This window comes from Chlorocebus sabaeus, chromosome 9 (genome assembly GCF_047675955.1).
Source record: "Chlorocebus sabaeus isolate Y175 chromosome 9, mChlSab1.0.hap1, whole genome shotgun sequence".
Classification (NCBI taxonomy): domain Eukaryota; kingdom Metazoa; phylum Chordata; class Mammalia; order Primates; family Cercopithecidae; genus Chlorocebus; species Chlorocebus sabaeus.
In genome coordinates, this window is record NC_132912.1 from 51330081 (window position 1) to 51348943 (window position 18863).

The following is an 18863-nucleotide window of genomic DNA, read 5'->3' on the forward strand; positions in this document are numbered from 1 at the left end:
AACCATGGTGGTGACCAAATATACCAAGGCTAGAACACAAACAGGGGAGAGGTGGGGCTTGCCTGGGCTTCGTGGGGCCAGGGTGTTGAGGAAAGCTGCAGACTTTCCACATCCCACAGCGGCTCTCAGCGGGCAGCACAGGGAGACTGTCATCCAGCTCTTCCTGGCCCACCCCGGCCTGCTGAAGGTTAGGGTCTTGCAGTCAGTGTCCCTCCGCTGTGATACCAGAACAAGCTGCTGCCTCAAGAATTCCAGGGGACATGCAGCCTCAGGCTTGGGGGCCTCCTTCACAACCCACACAGAATTCCCCTGCCACATCTTGGCCTTCTTTGTCCCTGCCCTGACCCCCTCTTTTGCTTGTGGATAAAATGTAAACAACACGGAAGGCCATGAGATATGACCTAAGAGTCTCCCAAGAAGTGTCCACAGTCACCAGTTTCTAGTGTATGTTCCAGAAAATGTTTTACCCATATGCCTGCCTATACGCCTACATAGGTTTTTTTGTTTGTTTGTTTCTAAAAAGCTTCAATCATACATGGGATCACATCGTACACCCGGTTCTCCACCCAGCCTCCCTTGTGCTGCAGCAGCCCTGGAGACCGGCTCACACTGCCCTTTCGCATTCATCTCTGTAGTCGCGGGGCAGTTTTGCACAGCTGGATCCTAACTGATTCACCGCCCCCATGACAGGCTTTGTTCTCACAAGTGACATTTCCAGGAGCACCTTTTGGCACATGTCTCTGGGTACTTTTGTGAGTGTATCCACGAGAGGTTTCTAGCTGTGGTGCCACTAGGTTAAAAAGTGTGAGTATTTACCATTTTGCTACCTATGGCCAAATGGTTCCTTTAAAAGACCATACTAAGGTACATGGCTAAAATTAAGACTTACATATCAAACCAATGAAGGCCCATTGTAGACTGCCCTGGTAGGAAAAAGGGTAACAAAAGGCAATATTGGGGAGGGTGTGGGGAGGAGCCCTCCTCCTCCACCCGAAACGTCTCTTCTGTTCGGCAGGGATTATAGAGCCCGGCTCCTCAGCCTCCGAGGTGCCCCTCTGCTCCTTTTCCAGCCGTTTCTTCCCCAACTTCATGAGTTCTCCTCTACCCCCAAGACTAGGTCTTTGCTCAAGATGCTCCACCACACCAAGCCAAATCATACCCCTTGGCTCCATCCATCTCCTCTGCCACAGTTCTATTCAGGTGCCCACAGACATCTGAATGCCCACAGACCCAGTCCCCATATATGCTCTGCTCCACTTGCACGGTCTGTGTCAGGACCCTGCCGGGCTCAGTCTGGACAAGGCCTGGCTGCCAGTGTGTCCCAGAGGGACAGTGCCGCTTCACCTTCCCATCGTAGCCCCACCGTCACATCTTCTGTCCTGGGCTCTCCGTCCCTCTGCATTCAATTCTTTATTTGGCAGATTTTCCATAAGCAGAAAGCAACCCCCAGGCTGGGATTTACCTCTTCATCCCTAATAGAGAAATCATCTATTTGGGCCATGTATCCAGGCAAGCAACACCCAACAATAAGCAGAGGCAAAACGTGCTCCAATGTATTGCTTTAGCTTGCAAAGCATCAAGTGAAGATTTGGTTCTCCTGTTGTGTCTGTGACTCTGCCACCCACCCAGTTCTGGAGGGGTAGGCTGCTCTTAAGGCCATAGGCAAGGGCAGAGCCCAGGCTGGAGACAGTGAGGGTCGTCGCCTTGAAAAGGACCTGTGCTGAGCCCTCCAGAGCCATGAGCATGTGGAGCTGGCATGCCACAGCCTGCTGATCTAGCTACTCTGTTTTATAAGTTGACAGGGGAGTGAGGATAGAGGAGTGAAAGCAGGTGAGCTAAATGTGCCTGTTAGGATCCAGGAAATAAGATTCAGTTTCTGCTCTCCTCCCTTTCAGACAGGGTTCTAGAATTTTGCCTGTGGTCATTTGTGATGTTACTATCAGGTGGAATGGTATACAGAAGAAAAAGGCATTTCACCATCCAACTCCTCATTTCATTGGCTATCAGCTCCAAGGAAGTTCCATTATTTCTGGTACCGTCAGAGAAAGACGCCATTACCAGCAGTTCCAGGACACCTAACCAAAGGTGAGTTCTATTTTTTTAAAATATTGTTTTAAAATCATATTAATCTGAAGGCGATTACAGAACTCTCAAAATGATCTATGTGAATTTTATTGGTAACTGGTGATTAGTTGAAAGTATTGCTTTAAGAGTTAATAAACTGCATCGTCCATCATCCATCATTATCATGTAAGTTTTAGATTAAACAAGATGTTGCAAATGGTTCTTGGCTTTCTAATGTGCTCTTGAGATCTGTGGGAGGCAGCCTGAGAAAGAGCTCTGGCTGTGAAGTCAGGGATACCTGGATCTAAATTCTACCTCCACCACTTAAATGGGGGGCCCCGAGCAAGACAGCAAGCCTCTCTGATCTGCCATATCATCCTTGCAACACACTGGCCACACTGGTCACACAGGGGCATGGGAGAGCCAGTGAGACCATGGGTCTGGAGAAGGCTAGCATTGGTGTGGGCATGGAGCTGCTCAACAAGCATGGTCCTGGCTATGCTGACATTGTTCAGGAGCAGGGGAGATTCTTTTCTACTCTGGGAGGAAGGAGAGTGTGGTGGCAGAGTGGGGCCTGCTTCTGGTCAAGACCTGCTTGGTTCTGCCAGTCCTGCTCTGGGTGACCTTAGGATTGTGCGACCTGGGAACCTGTGCACCTGCTCGTTCAGTCCAGCAAACACAATCCTCAGGGTTTGCTGGGGGCCTGCACTGAGCTTCAGGACAAGACTGGGGCCTGTGGGCAACTTGGGGTGGAGCAGAGAAGAACAGAAGAACTCAAACGAAGTCAGTGAGGATTGTGGCGGTTACCCGGCCTGGCCTTATTGGGTTTAGCACGGGCGGACATACAGAGGACATCACATCAACCCCTTTATCCCCTTCCCGCCCAGGACAGGTGTCCACCTCTACTGGATGACTTCAAAGATGGAAAGATTATCTCTGAATCAGGACATCGTGGGTAGTTCAAGTTCTTCCTTATTTCCAGGGGTCATTTACACCCATTCTGCTTCATTTTTAACCAAATCTCTGTCCTTTACCCCCTAGAGGAGTTTCAGAAGCTTGAGCACTACTGCCAGGTGGCCTAGGGCCTTCCCTACCCCATGCTGCACAGCATCAGCACCTTGAGTTGCCTCATAGTCCTGCTTTGACTCTTCTGCCTTGGGCCAGCTCCACCCTACCCTGAAACCAGGTCCCCAGAGCAGGTGGCAGAGAGGAGAGAGCCAGACGCATGTTCCAAGAGCTCACCCTCCATCGGGGGCTGGCAGAACAGCCTGCGGCTGGGCCTCCGGATATGGTGGGTTAGCCCCCAGACCAAAGGCTCTCAGCCAAGGGACTCATCTGGCTAAAGGCTGCACCCTCTCAGCCCTGGAAGGAGACTGGGGTCTTTGCCCATCCTCTTCTTCACCTGGCACTGGGAGGCCAGGTGTAGCCCTAACATGCCAGACATCTACGGAGGGCCTGTAGGTTAACCTGGGCCCCCGAGCTAATGCAGACACATCTCAAAATCCTGCTGCCTCTCCAAATTATCCCATGTGTTGCCTATTTGCAAAAACAGTTTTGAGGACATGGTAAAATGGGTTAGTGAGTGACTGAGGGATTTGATTCTTCAGTTAAGAAGCACTAGGCATACACAAGCCACAATGAGAAGAAAAATCACTTACCTGGGCAAGCTGGAAACACAGGCCTGCTGAAGGGTATGGGCTATTTCTCAGGACAGGAGAAAATAGTCTTGCTTAGCCATTGCCAGGGGAGGCTCCCTGTGTAGGGAATGTGTGAGCTGAGGAGATGTTGGGGGCAGAGTGTGGCAGGGGCAGAGCGGTTCAGTGAGAAGCCAAACACACTCCCTCTCTCCCCATTTATTTCTCCTAAGAAGCAAATCTGTATCAACCTGGACTCTACTTTTCAGACCCAGGTAGGGCATTAGAAATCCATGCAGAGACAGATGTACCCTTTTAAACCAGAGACACCCTGCTGGACTAACAGCTCATTAAACCTCTCTGTCATAACTTCCTATCACTCTTCATTTCCCTAACATGTGGAAATTCTGCATACAGTTCTAGACCTAATAATAACACTTAATTGTTTAACCTATTAAAAAGTGTGAAGACTTTTTGCCTATTGTCTAATTTCCACAAAGGCCCAACGAAGTTACCATGATTTCCATTAACAGACGAAGATATGGAGGTGTGGGGCAAGGAGGTGGTGTACAGGCCAGGGAGGTGTAAAATTCATTGTTGGTGTCTACCCTCGGCCTGGTACAGAGCGGCCGGCATAAACACCGATATACTGACTGTTCAGAGCACCTGCCAGGATCAGACTTTGCTCCAGGGCCCTGACACTGAAGAAAACAAATGCAAACAAACAAAAATCTTCATCCTAGTGTATGAAAAGACAGCTACCTGACAAACTGATCAGTGGCATATATTTGGCAGCATGACATTAAAAAATGAGCATTTGTAAATTGACCAGATTGTTATTGTACAACCATGCCATAATGTGAGGCTGTATATACGTTAAAAATCTGAAAGTTGGCTGGGCACAGTGGCTCACGTCTGTAATCCCAGCACTTTGGGAGGCCGAGGTGGGCGGATCACCTGAGATCAGGAGTTCGAGACTAGCCTAGCCAACATGGCAAAACCCCATCTCTACTAAAAATACAAATATTAGCCAGGCGTGGTGGTGGGCGCCTATAATCCCAGCTACTCAAACCTGGGAGGTGGAGGTTGCAGTGAGTCAAGATCGTGCCACTGCACTCTAGCCTGGGTGTCAAGAGTGAGACTATATCTCAAAAAAAAAAAACAAAAAAAACCTGAAATGTATATAATACAAAGTTACTGCCAGTTGCCAAAATTATGAGTCCTTTTAATTTTCGTTTTGTTTTTTCTTTTTCTTTTTTTGAGATGGAGTCTCACTCTGTTGCCCAGGCTGGAGTGCAGTGGCGGGATTTCAGCTCACTGCAACTTCCGTCTCCCGGGTTCAAGCGATTCTCCTGCATCAGCTTCCCGAGTAACTGGGACTACAGGCGCGTGCCACCACACACGACTAATGTTTTCGTATTTTCAGAGAGATGGGGTTTCACTGTGTTAGCCAGGATGGTCTCGCTCTCCTGACCTCATGATCCACCCCCCTTGGCCTCCCAAAGTGCTGAAATTACAGGTATGAGCCACCACGCCTGGTCTGAGTGCTTTTAATTTTCATAAGGTTTTATGTACCTATATTTTAAAATGTATTTATCTTGTATATTTTCCTCTTTCAAATATTGATTTTATTCTTAGGTGCTTTATGATTTTTATATTATTTAATTTCAATTTTAAATTACGTATTATATATTCTAATTAGAAGTATACTAGGTAGTAGAATTTGAGGTAATTTTAAATTTTCTAGTCATCTTCATTCAGAAATTTATTTAAATCCATTTGCTGTCTAAATTAAATTATGTATTTTATTTTTTGGACTTAAAATGTAATATGGTGATGGTTAATGTATTCAAAAATGTTATAGTTAGCGTTCATTTAATGATCTGTTTTGTTTTCATTTCTAAATTGAAGTCATTTTATTTTGCTTTTTTTGTACTTTCCAAAATTTTTACCACTTAAATTTAATTTTGGATTCGAAATTACTTATTTCACTTATTTGCTAATTAATTTATTTTCTAATTTATGACTAGGTGGAAAAATTTAGAGCATTTTAATTTCTTATTTCTGCATATACATTTTCTAATTTTTCTTCAATGCTTTATCATCTGCATAATAATTTTCATACTTAACTTGTTTTCCTCATTTTCTCAATTTTTGGAAATTTAATGTAACAAAAAAAAAAAAAACTGAAAAAAAAAAAGACCATAGATGCACAAATAGATAATTGCAGCCTTATTCACGATAATGCCAGGCTGGAAACAGCAGGAAAAGCAAAGCACAAGGCTCACTGCTGTATGTTCATTCAGGATGCAGATTTCAGAAACTACACATCAGCATTTAATGACATACAATCAAGTGAGAGAATATGATTACAGGGCTGTATGATTTTATGAGTACTGTAGCTACTCTGATTTAACAGTGGAAAAAGGGTGCAAAGAGAAACGAAAGAGTGAGAAATAATTAAATTCAAATAAATAGATGAAAGACAGCCCTCTCAAAAACCAAAGAGCAGAAAAAAAAAATACTTGCACAAATTCAAAGAAAGGGGAGTGATGTTTCATGAATGCTATTAAAGTGAGATATGTGTCTCTTTCAAGAGAAATGTGTGGCTTCTTCCCTGTGTAGCCACATCCGCCTGGCCGTTGCCATGGACAGGGGCTCTGCCTTGATCCTCTCCCACTGACTGCTGGGTGAACCGGAGGAAAAGCCCAACTGCAGGAATCACAGTGGGTGAGCCCTGGGGTTCCCTCCTTGTGGCAGGCAAGCCAGCCTGTTGGGAAATTTGAGTGTCTTAGAGACTGTTTCAGCCTTGTGTCCTCTCACGTTGCAGGCTGGTGTCAAGACTGCTAATGACCTCCAGGTCCCAAGTCTCTTGTTGCTTGGTGACAAAGTTTCACAGTTGAGAAGGAGAAGCTGGGACTAGCAGGGTAAGTTTTGCTCGGGTGTCGGCCCTGCACTTATCAATTTACTTTAACTGTGCCAAACAACTGCTTGGATCTCTACTTTTTCTCTTTCTCCCCTTCTTTGAGTAAGCAGCTTTGGAAATGCCTGTTCTCTGAGTATGCTTTATTTACAAAGCCCAGACACCACCTAATGCATTATTTAGGAGAGGAGGAAGCTTGCCTGAGCCCCAGCCAGGAAGGGCAGCTAGCTGGGGCACAGTGGGCGTCCTCGGAGGCCAGAGCACAGGCGAGCCTGGGGAGGCAGGTGTGCGAGTCATTGGCGCTTTGGGGATCACACGGGATCCTGTCTCCAATGTCTGGATCTCCGTGGTGTTTTTGCTGCTCTACAGGCAGGTGGAGACGTTTTTGAACTGTTTGCTTTCACCCGACCAGTCACCCCTCTAAGGAAACTAAACTGTGACTGCTTGTTCGTTCACGAGGGTCCAGCCCAGCAGAACAAATCTGATTATTGTTTACTGTAATGGGGTTTGGAGAGCAATCCATGTTTTAAGAAGTCTAGTGGTAAACGTTTTCTACAAGTTATCCTGAACACTAGAACCCATTATAAGTGGTTAAGCCCTAGGCTGAGCTGGGCCTTGCAAAGGGGGATTCTTCATGGGACACACGGGAACACACTCCTCAAGTCCTAACTTTTATGACAGGTATAATGGGAAAAGACAGGCCCTCTACTTAGAATCTTTGTGACTCCACACAAGTTTCTCAGCCTCTCTGAGCCTCAATTGCTGTATCCCTCCAGTGGAGATGAAAATCGACATGCCAGGCAGTTGTGACTCAATTGTAATGTCTATAAAATGCCTGGTCTGTAGTGGGTGGTCCACAGAATCCATACAAAGGGAGGAACCTCATTTTGATGTGCTAAAAATTAGGTAGTGTCTTTGCTTTGCAAAGGGTCCAGCACATAATAAATTCTCCATGCATTTATCAACAACATGGATGCTATGTGAACCAAGTATGAAATAACACTCCCGGCCAATGAAATGGGGACTCAGAAGGGTTAAGAAACTTGTGCAAAGTCACACGTCTAGGAGGACAGGGCTGTGACAGGCCTGCAAGCTGGAGTGATCACATGCCTTCTGGGTTTAAGCCTCAGCCTCCAGGGGAGATGGGAGGCACTGAGACAGCTTCTGTCCACCCTGCAGGGCCCCGAGCCCTGTGGTTGTCTGCAGATTGGTTTGTTAGTGCCTGGTGCTTGGTGCCTCCAGCTTCCGCTTGGGCCTCCAAAGCTCTCTCACTGTTGCCCAGCATCAAGGGTGACTTCAGGCCCTTTCTCCCTTCCTATCAGTAGAGAGATGAGAGAGTGAAAGCTAGGTGATGTTTCCAGGCCCCTGAAACCCTAGAACACAAGGTGTGCAACTGAACCACGCCTATGTGTACTCTGCTGTCAGCCCCATTGCCAACTCTCAGCCCATTGCCAATGCAATTCACTGCCAATTTTTCAGTTTCTGAGCTCCCTACTGGTCTCATATAATGGAACTCATCTCAGCCCCTAGAACTGGGTCTAATAACACATGCATGCTTCTTTTTCGGGGAGGGATGAGCCATAAAGATGGGGCTTGACCTGACTAGGAAGAAAGTTTCCCACAGGATCTAGCTCAGCTCCTGCCAGCATCTGCAGAACATGATGAGTCAGGAGCTTCCTGGGCGGCCAAGAGAGCCATTGGCGGCCAAGAGAGCCATCCGACATTGTAAAGCCAAGCTTGCATGGAAAAGCCAGATGGCGGCTAAGTCCATGGGAAAGGGCACCAAAGAGATTCTGGCTCCAGTTGAGGCATGTGCCTTTGACTAGGCCCTGGGTGTTTTGTCTGTTAAGTGGAATGACCAGATTAAATGAGATGACACACATGAGGTACTTAGACTTTGTGCTGAGCAAAAGGAAGAAAAAGATACAGGAAGTGCTAGGCCCCTCTAGCAGTTCCAGCCTGCTCTTGAGTTTTCTCTTTGCCTGGTCCACATATACAATCTAGAAGAATGTTCCATCTACTCTGCTTCCACCACAGAGCCTGGATCCATATGGTTCCTCCTCCGCCATGCCCCTCAGCACAGACTCCCATCCTCTCTTGCCTGCAGCTGGCCTGTCTCCATCACTCTCCTTCCCTGCCTCTGCTACTTCCCTACAGCCAACGTCATCCTTCTAGAGGGCCTTATGTTGTCCCCTACCCATGAGCACACAGCCCACCTTGCGCTGCCCCAGCCCAGCTCTTCGCCCTCCCCTCCTTGACCTCCAGCTTACACCCTCTTCCTGTCAATTCTTTCCAAAATCCTTCAGTGTGGCTTCTTCTTAGTATTCTAGTTACAGCTCAGATGTCACCTTCTCAGAAAGGACCTCCTCACCTACCTCAGTCTGAGTTAGCAACATCCCCACCAATATGCCCTGTCTGACTTCGGCATTCTCTGTCACATCATCAGCTATTATTATTTGCAGAGCATTTACACCAACTGCAATGCTCCTTGTGTTTTTTTTTTTTTCTCTCTCTCCCTCTTTTTTTTTTCTCTGTCTCCCTCTTTTTTTTGTTTTGCTTTATTTGCTGTCTCTTGAAACAGTAGATTCATGACAAACACAAAGGTATAGCCTTGCTCACTGCATATCCACTGACCTGACCCATAGTACAACTCCAGTAGGAATTGCTGGACAGACAAATGAATGGGGAGACTGGACTCTAGCCAGCTCTAGAGATTAAAAGTGAGTATAGGGATAATTATATCTGTAAGTAGCTATTATTATATTTCTTTTTCTGTAATTACTAGTAATGTTATTATTAATAATTTGTCAGTGCTTGAAAGGTTGCAAAGACTTCATATTTGGGAATCAGCAAAGATTGTTCTCCAACTCCTCCATCTGAGATTCCTGACCAGTGGGGAGTGGCCCAGAGCAGCTGGTTTGAGGGAGGTGATGGAGACGGTGCAGTCTGGTGACTCCACCAGCATTCCCCACCAGCATCCACCTCTGGTGGTAGAAGCCAGATGACTGTTTATTGAGTGCACACTGAACACTGGTCACCTAACATTTTTATCACCTCATTCACTCTTCAAACAATGAGCAATTGACTAATCCATTTTGCACAGCAATAAACTGGGCTCAGGCATGTTACGGGACTAAACCTGGGTTGGCAATGAAGGGGAGCGGGGCTCACTTCTATTTGCCTCACAGCTCCCATGCTCCCTGCAGCCTACTCACCTGCCTTTTCAAGCACAGCAGGAAAAAAAGGGATAGCTGGCATGACTAATGTGTGGGTGGCCATCCTATCTGGAAGCTGCCAGGGTGCTGCCCTGTCCTGACCACATCATTCTCAGCTCTCCTGGCAATAGTTATGCCTGTTTGCACAAAGTCCTAAGGAAAGCTATCTCTCTTATTGGGGGCAATGCCAAGTGCTTCAGTCATGATTTCAAATAAACCTGATAAAGATTCAAGGAGGGAAAGGAAATCTGAATTTAGGAAAAGTTTCTGCAGAAGAAATTTAGGATGAGACGTTGCAGCATTTTCTGAAAGACAAGGGTCTTCCATGCAAGCAGTGAGCCCAAACTACCCTTTTTCTCCACTAATCTGAAGCATTCTTTCAAAAAGTAGGCCAGTTTTCCCACAGTTCTTCACCTCTGGTTGGAGGTTGCAGGGAGAAAGTACAGCTTCTGCTTGACGTTTCCTCCCTACATTGCACCATAATACGGGCCATCCGCTCATAAGAGGCCACGTGTTGTTTATAGCACAGCCCTCCGTGGCTGGCTGAGGGTGGGCTGTCCCTGATAGAGTAACTCTGGAGGGAAACAGGAACAGCTGCCCTGGGCTGCCTGCTCCTCCTCCACTCTTAGTGGCCACCTCTTGCATTCCACTCTGTGACAGCATAAAGTGCCCACAGATGACCTAGGACAGCACTGGCTGCCTCAGGCAACCAGACTGTCAACCTGCTGCCCAATTCCTGTGTCTGCAGAGGTAGGGACACCTCTCAGGTATCTTTTATCTGCAACTGCCCTAGGCAAATCCAGCTCCAGTGAATAACCCCCACCACCACCCTGTCCTCTCCTGAATTCAGGTAATAGGAAAGGAAACAGAATCGTGTGTGTGTGTGTGTGTGTGTGTTTGGAGTGTGAGTGTGCGTGCATGTGTGTGAATGTGTGTTTGTAACTTTCTTTTCTGGTTAGAAACAGATTTTATATCTGTTGCAGAGCATTTAAAAACTATGTAGACGTATAAGAAGAAAAGTAAAAAGAACCCAGGACCATCACCTCCAGAGAGCAGTGTTGCTGATATTCTTGGCGCTCTTTCTCTCCTCTTTTCTGGGTGTGGGGGTGCATGTGCGCCGGAGAACACAGGGCTCACACGGACAGATGTTTTTTCACTAACATGACATCTTCAGCATTTTGCCTTTTGACACTTTTGGAAAATAATGTTTTGTTTTGTTTTAGTTTCTGTTTATTATTTATTTCATTCTATGATTACACGGTAATTATTTCATCACTCGTCTATTGTTAGATATTTGGGTTGTTTCTAATTTCTTTTTACTATTTTAAATGGCACCATCATAAGCATGTTTCTATCAAAAGTCTTATTCTTATTTCCTGAAGGGAGATTCTTAGAAGTGTCCTCTATGTGTTCTCCATAGCCTGGTCCCACCTCTTCTCAGAGTACCAGCCGTTTCCTTGCTTCATCTCGTCTCTTTGCCTTGGCTCCCATCCTTCTCCCCTTGGCCTAACCCAGTTAAGGTGGCTTCAAGTGCGATGCTACTGACCACTCTCCAGCCCCCTAGTGCACTTGTTCTCATGGTCAAACAATCCATCATGCCATCATCTGCGTCTATTTGGAAAGCATCCCTGTCTCCAAGAGGGTACACACTCAGTGACCAACGAATATTTTGTGTGCAAATGACAACCTGAGTTTTCCAGAGGGACCTCTCCCTTAAAACATATTCATGTACTGGAACTCCTTTAACAGTACATGTAAAAACAGTGAGTCAAGTTGATTATGCAGCAGCTGACTCTCAGCTATGAATCTGGGACAAAGCTGAGAGCTGAGACCCTTTCTGAGGGCATAGGAATCGGGATTGACCTTGGAAGCACCTAGAATGTGTCTATTAAACTAGTATTGACCAAGGGCCTACTCTGTGCTAGGAACTGAGATGGACAAGTGGACAAGACAGGCCATGTGTCCTGGGGTAGGTGGGGGAGGAGAACGAGGGATAGATAGTAAATGCAAGATTAACAAGTAATGCATCATAAACTACATTTAGATGCCAGATACTATGGAGGAGAAGTGCAGAGAAATAAGGGGCATCAGTGTGTGGGGGAAGGTCAGTCTGCATTATTAATTGGGGATGGATGGAAGAAGAGGTGTCGAGTCTGATGCCACAGTTTGGGCCCTGAGTGTCCACAGGAGGCCAAGGCTGTCAGCCCAGCCGGAAGAGGCTGTGGTGGAGCAGCTGGCCGGGAGCTGGGTTTGGGACAGGCAGGGTTTGAGATGCTTATCATCATCCAAGGAGAAATGCTAAGTAGACAGTAGGCTAAGTGAGTCCAGAATTGGGGAGCAAGGTCCAGGCAAGAACCAAACACTGGGGAATTGTTAGTGTATAGATCATATTCAAAGCAATGAGACTAGGTGGGCTCACCCCAAGGCAGTGAGTGTAGACCAGCACGATGAGTGTAGGCAGAGAGGAGGAGCAAGGGGTTTGGCCATGGCTCTCAGGGGGCGCATGGCAGAGGCAGCCTCTAACCCACTCAATCAACTCCCTCCCATGCCTGGGCTATTTCCACTGCCCCCTGATACCTACACTCACTGGCCTGGAGTATGGGGTCCAGGACATGGTAGCTTCCTGCTAGAGCCCAGAGGCTATGAGATCAGTCCAGTGCAACCCCATGCCTGGTACCAGCCTCAGGGCTGGGTTTCTCCTGTTTATTTACTTACCTTTTATTGTGCCTCCTCCCACCCTCCCTTCCTTTCCTCCTTCCTTCTTTCTTCCTCTGTCCTCCTCCTCTCCTTCCTCTTGTTGTCCATCCCCTCCTCTCTGCAATGAGGCCTTTCCACTGGATGTTTCCTCCATCTGAAATCCTCTGCCTGAATTCTCACTTTCTCTGATCTCTGCTCAGGTATCATCTGCTCAGGCCCCAAAGAGGGCCCTCCTGGCCTCCCCTTTCTAACAAAGCACATCTTCCAAGTCTTCTCTTCTACTCTATGTCTCTATCCTGACTCTTTCTTTTTTTTTTTTTGAGATGGAGTCTTGCTCTGTTGCCCAGGCTGGAGTGCAGTGGCGTGATCTCCGCTCACTGCAAGCTCTGCCTCCCGGGTTCATGCCATTCTCCTGCCTCAGCCTCTCCGAGTAGCTGGGACTACAGGCGCCCGCCACCAAGCCTGGCTAATTTTTTTTGTATTTTTAGTAGAGATGGGGTTTCACCGTGGTCTCGATCTCTTGACCTTGTGATCTGCCCGCCTTGGCCTCCCAAAGTGCTGGGATTACAAGCATGAGCCACCACGCCCGGCCTATCCTGACTCTTTCTAACATCCATCATCTTATTTTTGCTTGATTCTTCTTCTAGAATGTGAGCAGGACGTTCACTTTGTTTGCTGCCTGGAACAGTGCCTCGTTCATAGCAGGTTTTCAACAAATACTGTTGATGAGTGAATGACTTCAAAGGACCATGGGAAGTTCAACTGTGTCCTTAGAGTTGACCCTCAGCATTCTCCTTCGCAGTCATTTCACACTTCCCAGGTGGTAGGTGGTCAGCAAAGCTGCCGCAGAGCTGCGAGCTGTCCTGCAGCAGACAGGGTGCTACAGTGGACTCTGGGCTGTGTCGCTAGTGGGCTCTCATCAGAACTAGAGGGTGTGCAGTGCAGAAATAATTCCACATGAGGAGATGCCCCAGTATGATACGAGGGGGCCTGTGCAGCTCAAAGGAGCAATGTGTCCTCTTGGCTCCCCAGGATAAATTAACTGAAGCCTGCACTCAGGAAGGCGGGGGTCACGGTCCATAAGGACACTGGGCTGCAGGGTCTGAATGGGGTTTCTACTGGGCTGGCACGTGGAGTCCGGGATCCCCAGTTGGTCAGTCGTGTGGTCCCATCCATGCTGCTGCCTCCTGTGCCAACCCCCGCCAACACATACACACACACACACACACGTCAAAACCAAAGCCTCCAAGGGCCATGCATTGCCCTCCCCTGACCTTGGGGAAGCAGCCACTTTTACATCCTCTTTACAGGAGTTCAGGCTGAAGCTTGTGGGATTCAGGAGACCATCCAGGGTCATGGGAAAGGTAAACGGGGGGCTGGGCACACCCACCACAGCCAAAGCCCTGGCACATTTCCCCTGCCAAGCTGCTTCTCTGAGGCCCAGTTTCCTAATCTGCGGGAGGAGAGGAGCTGTGAGGAGAAAACAGAATAACACCTGGCTGGCAATGGCAGCACTTAAAGCACATTGGGTGGAATGGAATCACTGCTCACCTCATGGGCTTCAAAGGGGCCGGGTCTGCCTTTGGTTCTTTGACTTTTGCTTCTGTTGAAGTTGGTCTGTGTATTTTGAATGTAGGGTGGATGAACAAGGCATTTCTAGTCTGTTACACTAATCATCTTAATATTTTATTTTAATTGTAAGCCACCTATTCCCTTTTGTTCCTTTAACAAATCCAATTAAAACAGAGTACATCCAGAATTACAAAATAGATGCTATTAAACCAATAAGAAATCATAATCTTTTGTTATTGGGCCATGTGACCTCCTGGGAACTTTTGCTCCAAATAAAAGTTGAATTCTTATTATCCGCTAGGGGAAAGGGGGCAGTTTGACAGCTAACGGCTTTCCAGGCAGCACATGTACAGAGCCACGCTGGTGCTAAGGATAGAGAAGTAAATAATACTAGGGGCAGACAAAGCTATAAATGCATAATATCCCAGTAAGACACTTAGAGCTGGGTTGATCAAATTAACCAGATAATTGCCAAATGAAGTGAACCTGAGAAATTTTTATACAGACACTCCATTTGCTACTTTATAGGCATGGGGATGGAAGTTTTGTTGTAATGGGAAGAACATACCCCACAGAAGTGCTGGAATAAGGTGGCTGTGTGTGCCTGGACAAACTCCTCATACAACTTCCCTCCCCACACCACCCAGAATAGGAGGAATATTCCTACTACAAAGGAGAGTGATATGGATGACTGAAATGGCAAAGGAGAGGTCACTTTATGAAGACACAGGCATGATGTACCTCTTAGCGTGGTTCTGAGGATGTGTAGAGGCAGCGGGGAGGGTGCTGGGGGGCATCATTTGACCAGCACATAGAGACAGCTGCTGTGTGGCAATAGCAGAAGTACCTTATGAGAGGTTAGACTTTCAAGTGAGCTCACATGGTAAAAATCAAACTTCTGGTGGTCTGCATACAGCCACCCCTGATACAGGGGCACTACAGCAGCCTGCAGCCCTCCAGGGCAAAGAGGTCACTGCCTTTCTGGTGAGCACCAGGGAATGCAGTTGACTGATGTCCCTGGGCGATGCTACATGAAAATCCTGTGTCTTTGCACTCTTGACTCACACTCCATGTGGCAAGGCGTTTACACTGCATTGGGCCTGCAGGGACTGGAGAAACTGAGAAACAGCCAGGTTCTGCCTCCATTGCCACCCACTTGGGGACACATGCCTATGAAGTGAACTGGCTCATGGCATTATGTGTGCCCCATAAACTGTTTCTCTTTCTTTCATTGTCAATTGCTAAGCTCTTACAGTTAAATGACTCTATTAATGCTATTAAAATATCAGTAACATTCATACTATTTGTACATATTTAGATATACACCCACATATATATGGTACATCTATGAAAATGAATATCCTGCATATGGGCCCCTGGACAGTGAAGTGAGCAGGCAATGGGTCACACTGAAGCGATTTCTTCAGGGACCTTATTTGCCTGTGGTCAGTTCCTCCAAAAGGCCAGTGGAACGTCTGCATTACTGAACCTCTGCAGGGATTTTGGCTAAGGCTGCCTCTCTGTCTCCTCACTCTGTTGAGTTGGCTGGCTGCTTCAGCCAGAGTGCACACCATTCTTCATTTAGCAGACTCTCTAGGGGGTGACATTGCAGTTCCCAGGCCAATCCACGCCAAATTAGAATGGACTTGAGCAAGTGTCTCATCACCCAGAGCTCTGGGGACTCTGACATTCCTTGGTTCCAATGTCAGAGATTCCAGCAAAACAGGAACACCCTTCCTGAGGCCTGGGGCCATGGTGGCGGGGGGCAGTGGCCTTCCTTAATCTCCTGTGCAGAAGTGGGTGTGGCTTTCAGCCTGAGAGTCATAGGATTCCAGGATGGCTTCCTCCCCTTGGAGGCAGTGGGGGCCAGCAATGTACCCCCAGGATGAGGCATTTGCTACTGCTAGAGCACAGGCAGCAGAGGGAGGAGAGAGAGAGGTGGCACTGTGTATAGAACGATTGTACACCAGTTTGCGTATCAGACACATCAAGGTTTGACTTTGACTGTACTCTTTGCTGCCTGTGTGACCTTGGGGAAGTCACTTAACTTCTCTGATCTCAATTCTCTTATTGTAAAAATAAGGTTGATATTTTGCATAGTTGCTCTGGAGATTAAACATACATGAAGGGCCTAGCAGCACGTTTGAGGCAATTACTTTGATACCATGAGTGAATGATAGAGAGGGGCTCTTGACATTGGCAGTATTTCCAAAATTAATGTCAGAAGTCCCCCCAAACCGTGGAGTCCCTTTAAGATTCCAGCCCCTGCTTCTGCATCTCTCCTTCCATCATCCCTCCATCAGCTCTGCCCAGAGTGTGGTGGAGCTATTGCTGTGAGCTGCACTGTCATCTCTGTACCTCTAATCTGTCCCTTTCTAGCAATCTGTCCTTCTGCCCACAGGGAAGCAGGGCTCACATTGGGGCAGTTAGTGGAAAAAACAAAAACACTTTATGTTTATACCCCTAAGGAAGCTATATTCCTAAATCCCGGTAACACTGCAGAGCAAGTAGCACAGTACACAGTTTCTGGCCCAGAATGATCTTTGGACAAGGGGTAATTCTTTAAGCTATGCCCAAGTCAAAAGTTCGTGCTGATTTCAGAGGCCTTGCCCAGAGGTTCTCAACACACCCATTACAGACACAGGACCCAGAATGACAGTGCAGGTCTCCACCTCCCATGGATTTCATCTGTGAAGATACAACTCCGCCTCTCTTTAGAGGGAGCATGACCATCCTGGGAAGGGGCAGAGGACACAGAGAGTGATCTGAAGCCACTCAGGAGGTCACAGTTACGTCAGCTGGCCTGTTACATGCCCAGTAAATATAAGGGTTGGGAGAGAGGACAAATGCAGTTACTTTTGAATGAGTGAGTTGTTGAGGGAAGTTTGTATCATTTCCTCTTAAGAGATGACCCACAAGCAAAAGATATTTCTCATCCGCATGACATGAAACTTCCTATAAAGCTAGTCCCAAACACTGGCTGTGAAACGTCAGTGTCTTTGGGGGTTTCAGTTCCATGTGTCTATCCTGTATCTCAATGGATCAGTTGAAAGAATGAAATTATTATTGTGAGATTGTGTTAGCAAGCTATTTAGGGATGTCAGATATATAGAAACAAAGTCAGTCTTACTTAAAATTGTAGTCAAAGATACGTGAGTGTGAAGCACCAGACAAATTCTAGTATCATAATGACAAGGGTCTTACAACTGGAAACGTTTGCAAATATTTGGATGACATTAATATATTGGTTGCCATTACTTTTTTAATTTAGATATCCATGGGGTGTCCCACCATGCTGTTTGATTCACAATGACTAGAGAGAAAAAATTAATTAGAAATTAAAGTCAAACAAACTGGTCCACTTTTTCCAAAGTATAAAAACCAATTGTACAAGAACAAAAAGACACAGTACATTTAGAAACCTCTTATATTTGAGCTGCCAAGCTGTTCATGTGGAATGAAATCTATTATCCATCAAACCACACATAAATACATCCATTCATCTGTCTATTCACCCATCTATCTGCTTATCCACTTACATCTTTCTCTCTATAACTATCAGCTTCCCTTGTGTGGCTTGATCCCACTCTGACATTTCAAGAATTCTATGAAATGATAATAGGCCATCTAGCCAGTTTGAAACAGATGATCAAAAGATCATCTGTTTCTCCCTTCTTTTGCCAACTCTTACCCTGGGCAGGAAGTGGCTACATAGAGTTGGATAACACAAGGCACATCCCTGGTCTCTGGGGGCTCTGAGACGGGGCTTCTGGCACTGGGTCTGCTTCTAGTGGTACTGGGCAGCTTAGGGGGTCAGGATGGACCCTGAGCCACACAACACACTCCGCCTTCTATAACTGAGAGCAAGGGTCCCTGCCAGGGTCGGGTGGCCCCAGGGAGAAGAGCAGAGAGGGTGGAAGTTCACCATGCCCCATCTGTCCCCAGGGCTGCCTAGGGACCCAGACTCCCTGGGGAGGTGAAGTACATTATCCCAGCCAGCCCTCACTTTACCTTGAGGTGATTAATGGGCAGGCTTGGAGCCAAAGGGCCCTTTGGAGAGAGGCTCCTTAATGGAGGAGTTCTCTGTAGCCAGCGCCGCGCTGCTCATCACCATTCATCAGAGCTGGGAGGGCTTCTTCTCACAGTGTGGGTGGGCTATGGGCAGCAGGCACAGCTGGGCCCAACTGGCTGGATCTCCCGTTTGCTGGAAACACCCCTTCCTGTCCAGGATTCTTGCTAACCCATGCTCAGTGTGTTTGGACTCCCTGAGCTGAATTTTATCTTACATAGTAGAAGAAAACCAAAAGGCAGCCCGGGTTTTCAGTGTTTAGGGGATTCTGGTGGCCAGAATCAGTGAGGATCTAGATTTGAACTATTTCAACTTGAGGACTGGGCCTGTTTACTGTTTATCTGTGTTGCTCAGAGGCTTGATAAATGGTAGGCACTCAATATGCTCATACAGTGAGTGAACAAATGAATGAATGCTTGAGTAAGCACATGGACTTAGCTTAAATCAGTCCCAAAGGACTAATAACAACCACAGAGAAATGAAAATTTACTGATTGTTTAGGCCCATGGGATAGGGTTGCCAAATAAAATACAGAACTATGCAATTATTGGGACATACATATATATATACTAAAACTATTTGTTGTTTATCTGGAGCTCAAATTTTACTGGGGATTCTGCAATTTTATTTGCTAAATCTGGCAAATCTACCATGAGGAGAAGCCATTGATAAACATCAGATGAGTGCAT

At 46.9% G+C, this 18863-nt stretch overlaps 2 protein-coding genes across 8 annotated transcripts in view; one reads left to right on the top strand and one right to left on the bottom strand.

Annotated features, from left to right (window-relative positions):
• The window catches only part of WDFY4 (WDFY family member 4), a 296087-nt gene that overhangs the window by 40778 nt on the left and 236446 nt on the right, over window positions 1–18863 (bottom strand). The gene's annotated exons all lie outside the window — the stretch shown is intronic.
• LRRC18 (leucine rich repeat containing 18) overlaps window positions 1–18863 on the top strand; it is a 44637-nt gene that overhangs the window by 4263 nt on the left and 21511 nt on the right. For 2 of the 4 annotated variants that reach the window (XM_073018990.1, XM_073018991.1), the window contains exon 1: window positions 1–6625. The gene's annotated coding sequence lies outside the window, so the exon portion shown is untranslated. The other 2 variants (XM_073018989.1, XM_073018988.1) reach the window with 2 other exon arrangements.